Here is a 13316-nt window from a genome sequence, read left to right as displayed (position 1 = left end):
CTACATTTGGATATATCACTTTTGTCAAAAGAAGACAACTCATTAATATCATATTTGTCAAGATAATACAACCAGTCAATCATTTTTGTCAAAATAATATAATTAATCAATTTTAATTTTGTCAAAACGTGAATAGTGATCAGCCTAAATTTTCAAAAAGTGAATAGTAAAGTTTTCAAAAATATTTTTATTTAAATAATATTTAACAAATATATATATTTTAAAAAGATAATATTTTGTGTCAAATAATGTTTATATTAAAAAAATTCAAATTGTTACAAATAATATTTTAGATATCATCAAAATTAAATAACATGATTAACACTTTGGGATTGGGTTTTGGTGTAACAGTTGATGCTGCGGCGCTAGCTGCAGCCTTACTATTGCCTTGAGACGTGGAAGGGCAATTTTTGACCATGTGACCCACCTTGCCACACCTGTAACATGCCCTAGAAATTTTGTAGCAAACCCCCTTATGTCTTTTGCCACATTCGGAGCAGGGTGGTATAGAATAGTTTCCCTAACTAGAGCTGCTTGTTGACCCTGTGTTTTGCTTTTTATTCAATGAGTTATTTCGGCCCTTTTTGAAATTGAAGCCTCGCCTCTTACCCCGCCATTCGGTCACCGGTGTCTTAGTCTGTTGCAATGCAGTGACATTTGCCTCGGCCATAATTGCTCAGTCAAGGACATCCACATATTTGAGTAGTTTCAAAACATTGATTCGATCAAGTATCTCTACATTAAGCCCGCCTTCAAACTTCCTGGCCTTTTTATAATCAGTATCAACCATGTGTGGTGCATATCAGGCGAGTTCAGTGAACTTAGATGCATACTCTGTTACTGACATAGTGCCCTGCTTCAACTATTCAAATTCAGTTACCTTGCGGTCTCGGACACACTGGGGAAAGTATTTCTCATAAAAGGCTTCTTTAAACTGAGCCCAAGTCATAGCATTTTTTGTATCACGAATGAGCATCCACCACCTTCTAGCCTCTTATTGTAAGGCAAAGGTAGCCAGTAATACTTTGTGTGCCTCCAAACAGGGATTCGAACAACTTTTCAGCTTCTAAAACCCATGCTTCAGCCTTTAATGGCTCAATACCTCCTTGGAATGTTGGTGGCTTCATTTTGTTGAACTTCTGTGTCAAAACAATTACATCATCATTGATATTCAGTGTTGGCTGTACTGGAGGAGGTGGGGGCTGTTGGTTCTGTTGTTGTCTTAGGGCCTTGGTCAATAGTTCAACCATTCTTTCCAACCTTGCCATTCTTGCTTCAGATGATTCAGATTCATCTTCATTTCTTGCATTCTCCATTTTACTATATGCAATACGGTAATAATAAACATAGGAAATTGCTTACTTAAGCACATTAGCACATTAGCACATATATTCATACCATGACCACACACACTTTCTTATTCTCATGCAATGCCCTAATTACTTTTCTAGGACATCCTATAGCTCATTTGGACACGTGTGTTCGGTATAACTCGTGCTCTGATACCACTCTGTCACGACCCAAACCCACCTCTAAGGGTTTAGCATTGTAACCGGCCAGTAATTCGTGATTACCAAAGGCCTGCTTAACAGTAATAACAATAGTACAGAGTAAGGGGCTGGCGGAAGCCAAACAGTAAATAAAAGATGTCCAATGAGCTGTAAAAATCTGGAAGGCAAAAGACTTTTATGGACTAGTCCACATTCATAACCATAAACATATATACATATCGGATACACATAACATACAGGTTAGGGATCTAATCCCTTTACCATAACTGTACAGTCAAAAATCTTAAACATTCATTACATAACAGAGACAAAAGGGTGAATCTGGAACACCCCAAATAGCCTTGGCTTGAACGGACTCGGAACCTCGAAGTGAGGCACAATAGTTGGCTTGAGAAAACATGAGCTTAACTTGACGCTCCTAGCTTCGGTCCGGTGCCTGGCCACCTACATACATATATAAACAGTAAGCTAAAACCCAGTGAATAACAACTGTGTAAAGGGGTTAAGAATGAATGTCCTTTCAGTAATTAAAATAGTCACTTGCATCAGTAGATCAATTATTCAATCAGTGGCTCATATTTCATGCCATATTAGTCATTCAGAAATCATAGCGATTATACGTGGTACATCCATTAGCAGAACAGTACAGTAGGTCTTAATAGACCAAACAGTCAGTGATGGCCATCGAAACAGTAAACAGTATTGGTTCTAAACATTGGAACTAACAGAGATCTCTGTAACAGTAGCAGTAACAGTAACAGTAAGAGTAAGTTGCTATGAATGCCACGAGTACAGTTCATAAAATAGGACAAACATTCATTCAGTAAACAATGTCACTTCGGAAAGCAGTGTAGTCGATCATTTAGAAAATAATTATAATTGAATATATCTTTACAACATTGTTACTCGTAGATTACTGGGTTATAGGCAGGCTAATAAGTGTCCTCGGGTGCCAACCCTACACAGTTGCAGAACGAACACATACTAAATTACACATTCGGGATTAATAACTTAGCCCTATCTTGACTTGGTGTGGTTCTATCACATTATCCTCATTAAGATACCTTAAACATGGCCTAGGAATGCCTAGGACAGAATGAGGATGCAAAAATGTACATTAAAACACTTTTCAAATTTGTTGAAAACAGGGGTCTTCACTGGAGTGTGGCTTTCTCCGCTCGAGCAAGCTTTCCAAAACAGAGAGGTCACTTGAGCGTAGAGTCCCTCGCTCGAGCGGTCTGTAAAATGCAAAACGTACTGGTTGTTGAAATTCTCCGCTCGATGCTCGCTCGACACAGTTCTTCACTCGAGCGTAGGTCTCGTCGCTCGAGCGTGCGTTTGCACATGCAAAAACCTGAGAGCTTGCAATCTACGCTCGAGCCAACATTCCGTCGTTCGAGCGAGAGTCTGAGAACAAAGGTGGTCGCTCGAGCGTGGAATCCTTCGTTCAAGCGTGGAAGCCAAAATCTGGGTTTTCCAGATTTGCTCCGAAAGCTCAAACCAAGAATCAAACATACCAAAACTCATCCTTTTGGGCCAATTTCTAGAAAACACTTAGAAACCCATAATACAACTTGTTTTAGAGATTATTTTATAAAATCAAAGCTCAAAAGTATGTCAATTGAACACAAATTCAACCCAAAATTCAAGAACATGATGCAAATTATATGCCATGCATGTGTTTATTTGAATTCAAAGCTTCTAACACGTGATCAAATGGGCCATTCATCCCAAAAACATGATGAATTCTTAGATTACAACTATGATCTAGACATGCATGGAAGAATTTCATGCAAAACAACTTCAAAACTCTATAATATGGACATGCATGTATGAATGGATTCTCAAATTAACACTTTAAGATAATTCTTGACTCTAATCACCAATTTTTCCATGAACCAAGCAACAAACAACTTAAATTCATAATTAAGAGAATGAATTTCCTACCTTACTTCTTGAATTTCAAGTGTAGAAGCCTAATCTCTCAAGTCTTCTTCAATTTCTTCTAAGTTCACACAAAACTCTTGTTGAATTCAATTATTCTTCTAATTCTCTCTCTCTCTCTCTCTCTCTCTCATGGTTTGGTCTAGAGGATGGAAAAGATGGTGTACCAAACATGTAAATCAAGCCTTAACCAATGTTTTTGAAGGTGGCCCACTAAATGACAAAAATGTAATAAACTCAAGTTAATGTGATTTAGCATTATTTTTTCTAATTTAATCATTCCAAATTGAATTTTAATTAATCCTACCATAAAATCATGTAAGTCCCAATTAGCATATAACACTAATCAATTTCTGAATCGATCGCCGATAAGGCTTTCAATTTGCAATTCGAAATTAAAATATGAATAGATCATTCAGTAACAAACAGATAGAAATGCATTCTAAACAACACACTTACACAAACAATTTAGGATTTGATCTTAAGCGATTACTTATCATGCTTAATCATAAGTTAACACTAATCAGAGGTGAGGGTTGTCACACTCACATATTAGGAGCGTAAGTTACACTTTCAGTCAAATTTGACAGAACTTTTAACAGTGGCTCTTTAGTCCAAAATTTTAAGAAGGTTCTATGCATATATTCGAACCATTAGGGGTAAAGTGTTACAAGGACAAACCACAAGGGATAGAATGAATTTTGCCCAAAAAATTAAACAAATTTAACCTATTAATGAAATATAACTGTGAGACTAACAAATATGAAACTGCATATTTTGCACATATCCCTCATATGTCATCTATTGTACTTTTTGAAAATTGTCATCTCATGCACTTTCACAAAATGTGGAGACGCAAATGAAACTTCAGAAGTTAATAATCCTCTACAGTTCAAGCACTATAAGCTTGAATAACAAATATGCAAAATAAATTCTATTCTCAATTAATTTAAGAGTAAAATGTGTTAGATAATGTCTCAATGAGACCACATAATTAAATGTGGTGTTATCATTTATAAGAAGCCTACAATTTAAGTGATTCAATTTAGTTAATAGGCTTAAGGGTATATGTGTTATGGACCTAATGTGTAGATACTAGTCGTATAATTTCTATTTCTATGAGGGGCAGAAATAGAAATTAAAACATATTGGTTAAAGTTGGTTTTCATTCCTTTTGAACTTCCACAACCTTTCAGTTTTGAAAACCAATAAATAGAAATTAAAACCAATAATGGTTAAAGTTGGTTTTCATTCATTTTGAACTTCCACAACCTTTCAGTTTTGAAAACCAATTACAACCTTTAAAAGGTTATGGTCCCTATTCCTTCCCAGGTGGAGAAAATAAAATAGAAATTAAAACATATTGGTTAAAGTTGGTTTTCATTCCTTTTGAACTTCCACAACCTTTCAGTTTTGAAAACCAATAAATAGAAATTAAAACCAATAATGGTTAAAGTTGGTTTTCATTCCTTTTGAACTTCCACAACCTTTCAGTTTTGAAAACCAATTACAACCTTTAAAAGGTTATGGTCTCTATTCCTTCCCAAGTGGTGGAAATAAGAACACAGCCATTTTTTTCCTAAATCCTCTCAAGGAGAAACATAAGGCACCAAAGGGGAAAGGATTAGAAGGCAATAACATAATCAATAACAAAAAGTTCATTGATAATCACGCTTCCGTTTAACCGTTCATCAATGGATTCAGGTATGTCATTTTGTCTTGATTTCTTGATAATACACATGGTAAATGATCCAAAGTGTAAGGTTTATGTTCTGAAATTTATGTTCACAATTGGTATCAGAGCAGCATATCACGTGTCTTATCAGAATTGATATGCTTTATTCATTCTATTTAGTTTCCTGGAATCAGATTCTGAATTTTCTTATGGATGTAAATTCTGTTTTTCCCTGTTTTGTTCTGTGAAAATGGCAATCTGTTTTCTGGAATTGTAAAATGATTCGGTGGGCAGTTTTTTTTTTTTTTTTTTCTCTCTCAAATGAATGAACATCATGTATTTATATATATATAGATATATCTTGCGATTTGATCGGTTTAATTTTGAACATCATAAAAAAAAAAACTATTTGTTTTTGGACCCGTCAATTCTATTTATATATGTATATATATAATTGGAATTGCTGCAGTTTATATAACATATACGGGGTCACAAATTTAGAAATCTTTAAATTTAATGTAATTTCATACAACGTCTACAGAAATTTAATTTTCTAACATTCTCAATATATGTCAATTCAAACAAGATGTCACAAAAGTGATCTCTCTTGTCTAGATTGTTTTATATGGAATGTTTTGAAGTTCATGTCTGTGTATCTCATGCGGGTATTTATCGGTCCAAAGACATGATTAAGACTTGGCAGAATTACACACACATTTTGTGGTGATAAACATGTGCCAATTGTCAAGAAAACCTAATGTGAATAATAAATCCATCAAAAGATAGATTTGTTATTTGACATAACTTATTGTCAATGTTTGATCATTACAACAAGAATACCACTTACAGTTAATATCACTACCCAAAGGCTTGGTATTAATGTTGTGCTAGGTATCTTGAGATGTTGTCATTAAATTAATTTATTTAGAGATTATCTGTTTGGTATACTTTATTGGCTATGCCGAACGATCACGGGGTTACAAGTTTTATGATCCCACAAATAGGTCAATATTTGAGACGGGAATTGCAACATTTTTTGAGGATGTTGAGTTTGAGGGGAGAAATCCAGTTAGAGACGTTGTCTTTGAGGAGAAAGCAGGAGTAATCCCACTTCCTACTACTACTTTTGACCAATCACAGGTTCCTATACCTGTCATTGCTCGAGAAATAATTTCGGATCCTCAACCAGACAATGTTGTTCAAGATAATATAGTTCAAACCCCCATTCAAGATGAGGTAATTGTTCCTGAGGAACAAACTCTACAACCTCAACCTCAAGAATCTGTGCCATTAAGGCGATCCACTAGAGAAAGGAGATTTGCATTTTCAGATGATTATATTGTATATCTCCAGGAACATGAGGTAGAAAATGAAATGTCGAAAGATGATCCAATCAACTTTCGTCAAGCCATGGAAAGTTCCAACTCTCATAAGTGGATAGAAGCCATGAATGAAGAATATAAGTCTATGCAAGACCACTTAAGTTATATTGTGACAATAAGCCTGCAGTTTTATATTCCAATAACAACAGGAGCTCGACAAAATCAAAGCATATTGATATCAAGTTCCTAGTTGTAAAAGAAAGAGTGCAGAGTGGACAGATTTCCATAGAGCACATTGGGACAAACTCCATGATAGCGGATCCACTTACGAAGGGACTACCACCCAAGGTCTTTCATGAGCACATTGCTCAGATGGGTGTTGTTCTATTTGAGAACATTCTGGTTTAGTGGGAGTTTGTATTTATATTACTGCTTTATGTCAGCCTTGAGTTTTATCTATGTAATTAGATTAATTTCTGCAGAAATGAAATATTCAGTTTATTACGCTCTGTTACGTATTGTGAAGTATTGATCTCAATAAAGTTAAGTAGGACCAGTTGGAAATAGGCATGTATGGATCACATCACATGTAATTTCCATGCTACGCATCCATGATTGATCTATGTCATTTAGCTGTATTAGTATACGTGACCATTAGTGGGTCGAGTTACGATTGATGTAACAAAGACCGCTTTGATCCTATATTAATATAGTTAATGGACAAGATTGTTTGGATACCCTCAAGTTATGATAACAAATTTCTGAGCTCACTAAAGTTAAGCACATTTTTCAGGATACATATGTGGTCCAGTGGGAGATTGTTAGATAATGTCTCAATGGGACCACATAATTAAATGTGGTGTTATCATTTATAAGAAGCCTACAATTTAAGTGATTCAATTTAGTTAATAGGCTTAAGGGTATATGTGTTATGGACCTAATGTGTAGATACTAGTTGTATAATTTCTATTTCTATGAGGGGCAGAAATAGAAATTAAAACATATTGGTTAAAGTTGGTTTTCATTCCTTTTGAACTTCCACAACCTTTCAGTTTTGAAAACCAATAAATAGAAATTAAAACCAATAATGGTTAAAGTTGGTTTTCATTCCTTTTGAACTTCCATAACCTTTCAGTTTTGAAAATCAATTACAACCTTTAAAAGGTTATAGTCCCTATTCCTTCCCAAGTGGTGGAAATAAGAACACTGCCATTTTTTTCCTAAATTCTCTCAAGGAGAAACATAAGGCACCAAAGGGGAAAGGATTAGAAGGCAATAACATAATCAATAACAAAAAGTTCATTGATAATCAATGGATTCAGGTATGTCATTTTGTCTTGATTTCTTGATAATACATATGGTAAATGATCCAAAGTGTAAGGTTTATGTTCTGAAATTTATGTTTACAAAATGTTTTATCAGTTGTATCCCTAAATAATGACTTTGTATGGTATGTTTAACCTACAAAATTACATTGGTATTTTTTCTTGAAACTTCATGGTATTACACATAGTGCAATTCGATACAATTTCAATTGACACATTACTTGCAAGGAGTGGGAGAATTACCTCAACATTTCTTGTTGTGATCAAATGCTTCCTTGCTAGAGGGAGTGGATTCAACAAACTTATTACTTGGCTGCAATATTTCGAATCAAACATAAAAATCAACACACATTCACCAGCAACAGTTAAATATATATATATATATATAATGTGAAAAGTCCTCAAAATTAACATCCATCTGTTTCTATCACGTATATGTTAACCAGAAAAAATACCTGCTTGAAGGATAAAATAATATTTGTTTGTTATTGGGAATTTTCACAGTTTAGTTTAGAAAGGCTTTCTAGTTTCATGGTTAAAACTCAGTTATAGTACTATTCCATTTTTCCATATCACATGGTCAAAGATAAAAAAAAAGATAAATTATGATTCATCAAAGTCACCAAACAAAAATCATGCTTAAAAACATTTTAATGAAGCTAAAGGAAAGAAATCATGTAGCACGGAAAAAATTTAAAACCTCCACTTCTATTTGCGTCAATAGAAAGTTATTATAAGAGACATTCACAAGTCAAAAGTACAGTTTCAGGTACAATGACATACTCAGCTTGCTATGTTAAATGATCAATTAGATTCATGATAGAACAAGATATGTTTGAATTCCCTTCTGGAAGGAGGCAACAAGATATGTTTGATTTCCCTTTTGGCTTTAAAAATCCAATTTTTCCATGTCATTACATTCAGGGACATATATGAACTTTCGTACTAGCAATGCAACTCATATGATATGTAAGATAACTTTCCAACTTTGACAGACAAATTCATGGTGAAACTATTTGGTTTACTTGCTTTACTATTCCAAATTAGCTACAATAACTCAAACAACAGACATTAATACCTTGGTATTAAGTAAAAAATATATCAGTATCATAATTTTCTATTTAGAAAATAAAATAAAAATAGACGAAATTTAGGGCCAAATCAATGTAAAATGTCCTGAAAATTAGTACAAGGGCATCAATGTCAGTCTCTAGCTAGCAAAAGGTACATGCATTTACTACATTACTAGGAGTTGCCATTTAAGGAAGTAATTTCGGAAGAACATCGTAGAATCGGTGGTGGAAATCAATAACTCAAGGCTAATTGGGAACAATCAATTTCTCAAAATTGACAGGATAAAAGCTTCAGTTCATAGAGCATCCTTGATAGCCCACAATGTGAAAAGTTGCATAGATATGCAAATATGCATCTCTCCCCAACTTCCCACTAATTAGGTTATTTAAGCAATTTTTGGATCATAAACTATAAACTCAGAAGGTGCATCAAACAGTTCTACCCATATTCCCAAAATAAATAAATAAAAGAAGAAGAAAAAGTATGCACCATAGAATCCAAGGCATGAATAGGCCAAACCATTTGATCCCATCCACACAAAAAAACAAGTATTCCTCCAGCAAATAACAACAAAATATCCACTAGGAAAGATAAAAAAATGTATGAACATACATATATACATACATACATACATACATACATACATACATACATACATACATACATACATATAATGAGTGATACAGAGAGAGCAATCAGAAACTAACAAATAAGACACATTTTGTGGGTCCTTGTCCTTAATAACTAATTAGATCTTGCTTTATCCACAAATACCAGCTCTGATAAACAGAGATAGATACATATGAATGGCTATATATGTATATGCATGTTGGAAATTAAAAAAATTACCTTTTTTCTTTGATCAGGTTGCATCTTAGCAACAGAGCATCAAAACACTTCAAACTCCAAATCAAGGGCACAACCCAAATAGATCACAAGCTAGTATAAAAAAGTTTTTAAAAAAATTAAAAATTAAATCAAATATTCCAAAAATCACAATATTGCAAAAAACACAAAATACATAGAGCTTGAGACCCAATTCAAATCAACAAGTGGAAACCCCAACTTGGAACAGAAATGGAAACAAAAAGATGCCGAATAATAGAGAAAAAGAAGAAAAAAAAAATAGCAGCAAAACATAGAACCATTACCGTCGTCGCTCACTCGCCACCATCGTTTGCTGCTCGCACCGTCGTCGCTCACTCACCATCGTCGTTTGCTGCTCGCTACCGTCGCACGCTGGTCGATGCCGTCGTTTGGTGCTCGCCGCTCACCGTCATCTGCCACCGCTCACAATCGAGAGAGTGAGAGAGAGAGATTAGGGATTTTTGGTTGAAGGGGATTTTGGAGAGAGAGAGAGAGATTAGGGATTTTTGGTTGAAGGGGATTTTGGTTAAAGAGATTGGGGATTTTTGGTTAAGGGGGGAAAAATTGAGCAGGAATGGAAAAAAAGAAAAAAATTCCTTTCCGTCACAAATGAATATTTAAATAATAAAATGGCACGTTTAACTCTTTTTTTTGCAACGGGGGATTGTCGTCACCAAAAAATTTTATTTTCTATTAAAATATATATATTGTTTATTTTATTTTGTTTTTTAGTTACTAAAGTTGAAAATTTATTTGTTTCATTTTTTTTTTATTTGGTAGAAGTAGGGATAATATTTTAATGAAAAATATTTTTCGTTAAAATAAAGTTAATTTTTTGTGGTCAATGAAAAATATTTTTCTGCGGCCCATTTTTTTTGGTTGCTAAAAATCAAAACTAATTTTTTGTGGTAGAGGAGAGGGAGCGGTAGTAGTGGTGAAGGTAGTGGATAAGAGGTGATGGCGATGGTGGTGGTAATGGCGAAAGAGATTAGTGGTGAAATTGTGGTAGTGGTAGAGGAGATGGAGTGGCGGTGGTGGAAGAGAGGTAATGGTAGTAGCAGTCACTACTAAAAAAAACACTTTTTGCGACCGCCATAAACCGTCACAAATAATAAAAAACAATCGCAAAAGACTTTTTGCGATGGCCCATGCGACGGCAAACGGGGGTCGTGAATGTAGGGGTGACAAATACTTTTTACGACGGCAAAGCAACGGTCGCAAATTATTTGTGACCGCTTAAACTACTTATGGCGACCGCTATTTTGCCATCGCAAAAAACAAAGAAAAACATTAACATGATTTTTGGCGACCATCTTGTTACCGTCACCAAAAAAAAAAAAAAAATGTAGTGTTAAGCACTCTAGGAATAGCAATGATGAGAATTCATACAGTATAGCATTATAGTTTAATTGAACATTCCATTTGAGTATCAAAATTTGAGCCATGTATGAAAGTTATTACAACTAAAAACTTGAGAAAAGTCCTTTTATGAAAAAAATACAATCCTGAACTGGCAAATCTTTTCATCAATTTTCTTGCTTAGGTGTTTCTCCACTCTATCGATGAACTGGCCAATCTTCTCATCAATTTTCTTTTCAAGTCCCACATCACCGCATTGCACCTATGCAACAAAAATTTTAGGCATTAATGATAAAAATTATACACTGTCAAAATAAAAATTATCAATTTTAATCACTCCTATGGGTATAGTGCAATTAGATTGAAAAAAGGTAACATGTCATAATCCAGATTTCAAACAGCAGGAGGTTATATATTTCTTATTGCAAATTTAACAACGAGATATGCAGTGCAAAACCTGCCATGGTTTTAATATAATTCTACAGGCACATGGTCAAAACCAAATCAAGTACAAGACAAACCACACTTAGCCATGTTTGAGAATGTGAAAGCAGTGGTGTTATTTTCTTTAATCTCTAAATGTTAGATCCAGACAAACCACACTTTGTCCCTAAATTTTAGTCTCTAAAACCTTAATTTTTCGTAATGTCATAAGCATGAAACTAGGAAGCATCAACACTAGAGCTTAGAATCAACATCTTTAAAGAGATTAATCAAGTAGTTCAGATATTTCTGTGGATCAGGGACATCCTTATTTCGTTTCTCATACTCTATTGTAATTTTCACCACTTTGGTCTCTCCCTTGGGAATGATCTGAAAGATGAGGGTATAACTCTTATAGAACTCCAAGCAATCTGTTCCCTCCAGTGCTCTCAAATGGACTGTTTTGTTCTCTTCATCTATGGAACAATGTAGTTGGTTTTCAGCTTTATTATCCCAGAATCCCCCTTTCTAATAACAATGTAGTTGCTGCTTCATAGATGTTCCCTTTTAAAGAAACATGCCTCAATTAAGCACTCCGTTAAGGAAGTCTAACTTGAACTAAGCATAGATGCTATCCCATGTCTCCATCAGCACTAACTCATGACTAACTGAATGACTATAAGGATGCCTAAAAATGATTGTCTTACTTCCTAAAAGTCATTTTCTGGTGCCATCAACATCTAATCTGGGACATAATTCAGAAACAGTTCATTGCTGTCATAATAAACATAATTTAGAAATTGTTTGATTGGTTTAGGCCAATGTGCAGAGTAGCATAATAAACATATTAAACAAAGTATGAATTCAACTGGTATTCAGCAAGTCAATGTTTTCAAATGTCAAGATATTGCAGCAATTAGTATAGGCAAACAGGAGACACTAGAATCATAGTTTAATTAATACTTCTGTTCACTATCAGCAAAAGAATTTTTACTCGAGGAGCATACCAGAAGATCTAAGTGTAAAAGGAGAACAGCAACCAAGGGTCTTTGCTTAGGCAAAGAGCTCTGGAGATAAACGAGTAAAACATGCATTGTATCCAGTATTCCCTCATTCTGAAAGCCACTTAAAAAAAAAAAAATTGTCTTTCCTCCTGAAATGAGAAATAGTGGCATCAATTTATGGTTAGAACAATCAATCCATAGCAATAACACTGCAAATGTTAACACTACATGAAACTGAATACCGACAAAAATTGATATAACAATAACAAATGAGCTAAAGTTAATTCGAACATAATAAAATAACACAACACGAAGATTGTGATCTTCCTAGTCCGAGATTGACGGGTAGAGGTTGAATCTAGGAAGTAATCTAACCTTACTAAAAATATAAAGGGTATGGGCTGGATCTAGGAAGTAATCCCTTATAAAGGTTTCCATAAACACATATTTGCAAATCCATGCTTCATTGACTTCAAAAATATTGCCAAATGTGATTGGATCCAAGATCAAAGCAACATAGTATGCAAATTAAAACCCAGAAGAAAATCATACTAGATAAATCAATATATAATCATGCATACGCTTTATACATATCACTTTGTTCAGATCTTGCCATATCTATTTCTATCCCAAGAAAAAGACCCATTCTCAAAATAGATACGAATTCACTGATAATTGAACAATATAAGGGATCCAGATTGAACAAACAGTACACACACATGCATATAATAGAGAGAGAGAGAGAGAGAGAGAGAGAGATTACCTAGAGATTGGACTTGATAAGAGAGGAAGAGAATGGAATGTACAAGGAC

General features: G+C 34.4%; 1 long non-coding RNA gene across 1 annotated transcript; it reads right to left on the bottom strand.

The window, feature by feature from the left end:
- Positions 1-1638: 1638 nt before the first annotated feature.
- On the bottom strand, positions 1639-10320 carry LOC114304040 (uncharacterized). Its single transcript, XR_014363645.1, has 3 exons — positions 10003-10320; positions 8021-8090; positions 1639-1955 (listed from the first exon to the last, which is right to left on the bottom strand). It is a non-coding gene; the product is annotated as an uncharacterized LOC114304040 (long non-coding RNA).
- Between the last annotated feature and the right edge of the window lie 2996 nt (positions 10321-13316).

Source organism: Camellia sinensis, chromosome 3 (assembly GCF_055761805.1).
Source record: "Camellia sinensis isolate YWXY chromosome 3, ASM5576180v1, whole genome shotgun sequence".
Taxonomy (NCBI): domain Eukaryota; kingdom Viridiplantae; phylum Streptophyta; class Magnoliopsida; order Ericales; family Theaceae; genus Camellia; species Camellia sinensis.
The sequence above is the reverse complement of the archived record's forward strand: the minus strand, read 5'-3'. Positions and strand labels throughout refer to the sequence as shown.